The sequence below is a fragment of the Anarhichas minor genome, unplaced genomic scaffold (assembly GCF_050575085.1).
Source record: "Anarhichas minor isolate MPS153535 unplaced genomic scaffold, ASM5057508v1 ptg000013l, whole genome shotgun sequence".
Taxonomy (NCBI): Eukaryota; Metazoa; Chordata; class Actinopteri; order Perciformes; family Anarhichadidae; genus Anarhichas; species Anarhichas minor.
In genome coordinates, this window is record NW_027466459.1 from 315001 (window position 1) to 322500 (window position 7500).

Consider the following 7500-nt stretch of genomic DNA (forward strand, 5'->3'; position numbering starts at 1 on the left):
CGCCTGATGGAGGGTTTCAAAGTGGGGGACACGAGGGTACACGCGAAAGAGATATCAAATGATGAGCTGGTCGTCTCCTTTTTGCACTTACCTTATTATGTGAGTGACAGGAGCATCCTGGCAAAACTGCTGAGCTGGGGGGTAAAAGCTGTATCCCCGGTGAAGCGAAGAATGTGGCCTGGGTCCAAAGTAACTGACGGCACCCGCTTTGTGAGGGTGAAGTTTAACGACAAGGTCCAGTCCCTCCCGTATTCGACGAAGTTCTCGACAGCGCTGGGTTTTGAGTATTTTCGCGTATTGCATGATAAACAAACGAAGATCTGCAGGATTTGCATGCAGCCTGGACACATACAGAGAGAGTGCCCGCAGTTTTCCTGCCACACCTGCGGGGTTCAGGGGCACTATGCCAGAGAGTGCACAAACAATAAAAAAACTAAAAAATGCACGGATTGCAAGCTGGCACTGGATATTTGCAAGTGCCAGGAGGTGGATGAGGAGGAGGAGGAGGAGGTGGAAGACATGCAGAGCACTAACGAAACCTCGTACGATGAGTCCGGGGCAGAGGTGGAGTTGTGCAGTGATGACCAGGAGGAAGAAGCAGGAAACGATGAGGCGATACCGGCAACCGGTCAAGAGGGGCTGACCGGAGACAGTGAGGTGGTGCCAGTGGCGGCGGAAGCAGCAGCTGTGGTGCCTGATGCGGCAGCACGAGAGGTGGCGGTGCCAGACACGGCAGCAGCAGCAGCGGCGGAGCCAGGGACGGCAGCGCGAGCGGCAGTGGCATCAGAGGCTACAGCGGTGACAGCAGCGGCGGGGCCAGTGACCACACCCAGCCAGCCTGGCATAGGCGGTGACGTAATACGAGCCAGCGCGGGTCTGCAGGAGCAGAGCCCGGCCAAGCCGAGCAAGGTCCGGGTGTCGAGACTGGCTACGGGGAGAGGGAGAAGCGTGGTGACGAAGGGCCTGGAGGCCAAGGAGCAGCCAAGAGTCTTGCTGCAGTCGGAGATAGGGTCCTCCCTGGACTTTGCTGATGTCTCCAACTTGTCAGTTGACTGTTCCCCCCTGATGCTGCCGGACGTGTCTGACACAGAAATGGACGGAGAACAAGTGCAAACGGTGAGGAAAAGGAATTCTGATTTATTAAAGAAAGGAGGTAATAGGAAGAAAGTGCAAAAAAAATAATGGGAATATCTGTATTTGGGTTTTTGCATCTTTCCTTACTGTTTGCCCTCATGGCTCTGGACTCTTTTTCTATAACTTCATTTAATACGAATGGGTTCAAAAACATACTGAAGATCCAAGCTGTTTTAGAGAAATATAAGCATGCCGACTTTCTCTGCCTTCAGGAAACTGGGTGGGATCAGGATACTGTAAAGTGTGTACAAAAAATGTGGAGTGGAGAAGTTCAGGCTCAGGAGGGAGCTGGGAGAGCTAGGAGGGTAGCTCTTTTAATCAATAAGAATCACAGCAATAACAGCAAGGTAATTTATAAAGCCGATGATGGCAAATGCCTAATAATTGACTGTTTATTCAATAATGAAGTAATCAGACTTATAAACATCCACGCTCCAAACATAGAAGAAGATCGCAGGATCTTCTTCAAAAGCTTGGATAAATGGATTAACAATAAAACCATCCTACTGGGGGATTTTAACACCACTTTGAGCAATAGCGACAGCTCCCATGACAAATGCAAATGTGACACCAGCAGAACAGCTTTAAAAGATCTTATGACGAATAAAAACATGGTCGACGCATGGCGTGTGGTGAACCCTGGGTCGAGAGTCTATTCCAGAAGGCAGGTTGTGTTGGGTGTTTTAAAGCAGTCCCGTATCGACCTGGTCCTGGTGGCCTCTGGCCTAGTGAAAAAAGCCTCGGGTGTAAAGTACACCTTTAATACTTGGAGCGATCATGCATATGTTGACCTAAAGCTAGGTGATAATACGGGAAAAAGGGGAAAAAGCACTTGGTGCTTTAACAATAGCTTGTTAGAGGACAAAGAATATAAAGAAAAGATAACCAAATTTCTGACCCAATGTGCCTATGACGTTCCTTTTGTGGAAAATAAAATCACATTTTGGGATGAAATTAAATTAAGAATAAAAAAAGTCACTATAAAGTATAGTAGGGACAAAAATTGGGTCAAGAAGAGAGAGGAGAGTATATTAAATGAACTACTAAATAAAGAAATAGATAGAATGGAGCTAAACAACAGCCATAATAGCGAGAAGTACGAGCTTTATAGAGCTAAACTAGCAGGAATTGAGGCCCACCGTTGCAAGGGTGCTGCGGTCAGAAGTAGGTCTCTTTTCCTGCTAGAGGGGGAAAAAAGCACGGCTTTCTTTTTAGGACTGGAGAGAGCAACTCAGGAAAAGCAATTCATTGCAGAACTAAAAGATGACAATAATAAAACTTTTACGGAAAACAGTGACTTATTGAGGCTAGCTCATAGTTACTATAGCTGTCTGTACAAAGGGCAATGCCCAAAAGAACCTCACATACAGCAGCTAACAAATCAGGTTAAAATTCAGATCAGTGATAACGACAAAACATTTTGTGACTCACCTACCACAACCGGGGAGATAGAGGCAGCGATACAGGGGCTTAAAAAGAACAAAAGTCCTGGATCAGATGGCCTCACTGCGGACTTCTATTGCTGCTTTTCTGAGTTGCTCTCTCCAGTCCTGTTGAAAGTTCTGGAGGAAATGGAGGTACAAAATGATACCTCGAAGACAGTGACCGAAGGTATAATTACGTTGATTTATAAAAAAAAAGGTACAAAAGATGAACTTAAATTCTATAGACCAATTAGTCTCCTAAATACGGACTATAAAATATTTGCAAAAGTGCTCGCAAATAGACTGAGAGAGGTGATAAAAACTGTTGTTTCAGAGACCCAGTCCTACAGTATCCCTGATAGAGACATTAGCGATAACATCATCGCAGTGAGAGATATCGTCGATAAAATGTCTGAAGAGGGGGGGTGCATATTGGGCATAGACCTCGAAAAAGCCTTTGATAGAGTAGAACAGGTTTTTATGTGGGAGGTACTGAAGAGCTATGGGTTTGGCGCGGGTTTTATTAACCGGGTTAAGCTCCTCTACAAAAGAGCGGAGAGCAGAATAAAAGTAAATGGATTCCTCACGGAGCCTGTGGTGCTAGGGCGCTCCATCAGACAGGGGTGTCCCCTGTCGGCCTTACTCTACAGTCTGGTAGCAGAGCCCTTAGCTCTTAGCATCACGAGTGACAACAGCATTGAGGGTTTTAAAACTGAGGGTAACAAAATGGTTAAGGTCATACAATATGCGGACGATATTAATATATTTATTAAAAACACGTCCTACATTGAACAGGTAATGACCCATATCGCAAACTATGAAAGGGCGTCTGGGGCAAAAATAAACATAACAAAATCTGAGCTTATGATCTTTAACGGAGATAAGGTGGACGCCGCTAAATGGGGCTTTAAAATCACAGATGACGAAAGGAAAATACTTGGTATTTATATAGGTAAAGATAGCATTAAAGCTAGAGACCGGAACTGGCAAGAGCTTCTAATAAGAATACGTAATACCTGTAACCTGTGGAAGGCCCGAGGGCTGACCATAAGAGGGAAGGTAATCGTATCTAATGCTCTAATTCTGTCCAAAATGAATCACATTTTGGGGTCTTGCGAGCTGCCGAGTTGGGCGTTAAATTCTTTAAACAGCGTGATCTCTTCTTTCTTGTGGAAGGCGCAGGGCAATATGATCGCTCGTAAGACTTTAATCGCAAAAAAAAGGGAGGGGGGCTTAGACCTGATTGACATAAGTGCAAAAAGAGATGCACTTAGGGTTAAATTGATAGGCCGGTTTTTGGATTCGAAGAGGCAGCACCCATGGAAAGATACCTTGGCAGGTCTCCTGGCAAAGTATGGTGAGAGGAGCAGCTACAATTTGTACGCCTTCTCTCCCAGAAATGTCACAGGAGGCTTTCCGGGGTTCTACCGTGAAGTGCTGGAGGCTTGGGACAAATTTCTGCCCCACCTTAGACCTGACGTAGAATATAAAGAGCATGTGATTCGGTTGCCTTTCCTAAATTCGCCCTTCTTCTCCCACAAAGGCAGACCCCTAGCGTCTAAGGCCCTCCGTGAGGCAGGCCTGACAACGCTGGGGGGCGTCTGTGGGAGAGGGGGTGAATTTTTATTTTTTGATAAAAACAAAACACTTATGGGACTGAAGAGGGCGGGAGGGGCGTTCAAAACTAAACAAATAATGGACTTAGGGATGAGCATCACCCAAGGGGTGGAAAAAAGTTGGCGTACGCTGACTTCTCGTGGTATTCTGATGCAGGATGATGCTGTGAATTTCCTCCTGTGCCAAGGGGCGAAGTCCACTCCACTTCCTCAAATAAAGACTAAAGTTATTTATGATATTTTGATTCAAAAGCTGATTAAAAGACCCGCAGCAGAACTTAGATGGGCAGCCATATTCCCCACCAAAACTGTAACATCCATCTGGTGCAACCTGGCAATACCTTTTTTATCGCATACAGTATTTAACACGGACTTTAAACTGAGGCACAGGAGGTTCTACTCTAGCATCGTCCTGCATCAGATACACAAGCTGAAATTTCAGCGGCTTTGCCCAGTCTGTGGACTGGAGGATGAGGATTTCGAGCACCTCATACTGAGATGTGGTGCTCTTAGTGGTTTTAAAACATATGTCTGTCAGTTTTTAAAAACTGGCTGTGGTGCTACTGCGGCGCAACTGACAGAGTGGGACTGGGTGTGGCTCTTCGGCCTCCCCAGGCAGGGTAGAGGGGGCATTACGATGCAGGTGAACACGCTCCTCGCTTTCGCCAGGCATGCAGCAGTCCTAAGGAGGAATTATGCGTTGTTCGAAAATAAACAAGTGAATGTAAAAGAACTCTTCAAAAATCTTTTGAAGGCGCACTTGGGACTGCTGCACGCCTGTAGGGAGGAGGTGTTCACCGAGCTGTTCATTAGTAGAACAGCTTTGTGTAAGGTTGGGGAGGGTGGGGGTCTGGTTTTTAATTTCTGAGGGTTAGTATAGTGGGGTGTTTTTTGGGTTTTGTTGATTGGTTTGTGCGGGTTTAGGTGTGTTGTATGATTAAATAAACGTTTTGATTGTAAATATGTTTAAACTAATTTTGGGGTGTATTTGTGTTCATCTTTTGTCATTTGTTGTAAGTAAAAACAGCTATCTGTCAGTTAATTTATGGGGCGGTTTCATTTTATTGATTGGGTTTGCGGGTTTGGGTAAATGTCAAGTATCTGAAATCTAATTTAGAACTTTGTTTTGAGGGTTTATTTCTACCATTATTTGTTAAATAGCCAATGGCTGTTTTGAAAAAAAAAAGAAAAAGAAAAAAAAAGTTTGTGTTTGAATGTGTGCAAAAATTTAACATGTTGTATTTTTGATAATAAAAACAAGAGAAAAAAAATTCGTGCCCGATCTCGTCCGATCTCGGAAGCTAAGCAGAGTCGGGCCTGGTTAGTACTTGGATGGGAGACAGCCTGGGAATACCAGGTGCTGTAAGTTTTTTCACTTCTCTCTCCAAAAGGCAGAGGACACTGCTGCTTTTTCACTTGAGAAATATGTGAGAAAAAGGCAAGATTGAAGAAGAGATGCATACAAAGATGTGGGTAACGGTAAAAAGGGAAACAGAATCAATCAATATATCAATATTGTCTTATTATTGGAATGTTAATTAATGAACTGGTTTAGGTTCGTTAACGTTTTAAAATTGACCTACTGTTGTAGGTTTTAAAGAACTATGTGTTGGAGACAAACTTGCTTACGGCCATACCTCTCTGTTCGTGCCCGATCTCGTCCGATCTCGGAAGCTAAGCAGAGTCGGGCCTGGTTAGTACTTGGATGGGAAGACAGCCTGGGAATACCAGGTGCTGTAAGTTTTTTCACTTCTCTCTCCAAAAGGCAGAGGACACTGCTGCTTTTTCACTTGAGAAATATGTGAGAAAAAGGCAAGATTGAAGAAGAGATGCATACAAAGATGTGGGTAACGGTAAAAAGGGAAACAGAATCAATCAATATATCAATATTTTCTTATTATTGGAATGTTAATTAATGAACTGGTTTAGGTTCGTTAACGTTTTAAAATTGACCTACTGTTGTAGGTTTTAAAGAACTATGTGTTGGAGACAAACTTGCTTACGGCCATACCTCTCTGTTCGTGCCCGATCTCGTCCGATCTCGGAAGCTAAGCAGAGTCGGGCCTGGTTAGTACTTGGATGGGAAGACAGCCTGGGAATACCAGGTGCTGTAAGTTTTTTCACTTCTCTCTCCAAAAGGCAGAGGACACTGCTGCTTTTTCACTTGAGAAATATGTGAGAAAAAGGCAAGATTGAAGAAGAGATGCATACAAAGATGTGGGTAACGGTAAAAAGGGAAACAGAATCAATCAATATATCAATATTTTCTTATTATTGGAATGTTAATTAATGAACTGGTTTAGGTTCGTTAACGTTTTAAAATTGACCTACTGTTGTAGGTTTTAAAGAACTATGTGTTGGAGACAAACTTGCTTACGGCCATACCTCTCTGTTCGTGCCCGATCTCGTCCGATCTCGGAAGCTAAGCAGAGTCGGGCCTGGTTAGTACTTGGATGGGAGACCGCCTGGGAATACCAGGTGCTGTAACTTTCTTCACTTTTCTCTCCAAAAGGCAGAGGACACTGCTGCTTTTCACTTGAGAAATATGAGAAAAAGGCAAGATTAAAGAAGAGATGCATTCAAAGATGCATTCAAAGATGTGGGTAACGGTAAAAAGGGAAACAGAATCAATCAATATATCAATATTTTCTTATTATTGGAATGTTAATTAATGAACTGGTTTAGGTTCGTTAACGTTTTAAAATTGACCTACTGTTGTAGGTTTTAAAGAACTATGTGTTGGAGACAAACTTGCTTACGGCCATACCTCTCTGTTCGTGCCCGATCTCGTCCGATCTCGGAAGCTAAGCAGAGTCGGGCCTGGTTAGTACTTGGATGGGAGACCGCCTGGGAATACCAGGTGCTGTAACTTTCTTCACTTTTCTCTCCAAAAGGCAGAGGACACTGCTGCTTTTCACTTGAGAAATATGAGAAAAAGGCAAGATTAAAGAAGAGATGCATTCAAAGATGTGGGTAACGGTAAAAAGGGAAACAGAATCAATCAATATATCAATATTTTCTTATTATTGGAATGTTAATTAATGAACTGGTTTAGGTTCGTTAACGTTTTAAAATTGACCTACTGTTGTAGGTTTTAAAGAACTATGTGTTGGAGACAAACTTGCTTACGGCCATACCTCTCTGTTCGTCCCCGATCTCGTCCGATCTCAGAAGCTAAGCAGAGTTGTGCCTGGTTAGTACTTGGATGGGAGACCGCCTGGGAATACCAGGTGCTGTAACTTTCTTCACTTTTCTCTCCAAAAGGCAGAGGACACTGCTGCTTTTCACTTGAGAAATATGAGAAAAAGGCAAGATTAAAGAAGAGA

At 43.8% G+C, this 7500-nt stretch overlaps 2 non-coding genes and 3 pseudogenes across 2 annotated transcripts; all 5 read left to right on the forward strand.

The window, feature by feature from the left end:
* Window positions 1–5797: 5797 nt before the first annotated feature.
* LOC142949305 (5S ribosomal RNA) lies at window positions 5798–5917 on the forward strand (annotated as a pseudogene).
* Window positions 5918–6171: 254 nt separating this feature from the next.
* On the forward strand, window positions 6172–6291 carry LOC142949306 (5S ribosomal RNA; annotated as a pseudogene).
* A 254-nt stretch (window positions 6292–6545) lies between these two features.
* On the forward strand, window positions 6546–6664 carry LOC142948856 (5S ribosomal RNA). Its single transcript, XR_012953613.1, has one exon. It is a non-coding gene; the product is annotated as a 5S ribosomal RNA (ribosomal RNA).
* Window positions 6665–6927: 263 nt separating this feature from the next.
* LOC142948857 (5S ribosomal RNA) lies at window positions 6928–7046 on the forward strand. Its single transcript, XR_012953614.1, has one exon. It is a non-coding gene; the product is annotated as a 5S ribosomal RNA (ribosomal RNA).
* A 251-nt stretch (window positions 7047–7297) lies between these two features.
* LOC142949311 (5S ribosomal RNA) lies at window positions 7298–7416 on the forward strand (annotated as a pseudogene).
* The last annotated feature ends 84 nt before the right edge of the window (window positions 7417–7500 follow it).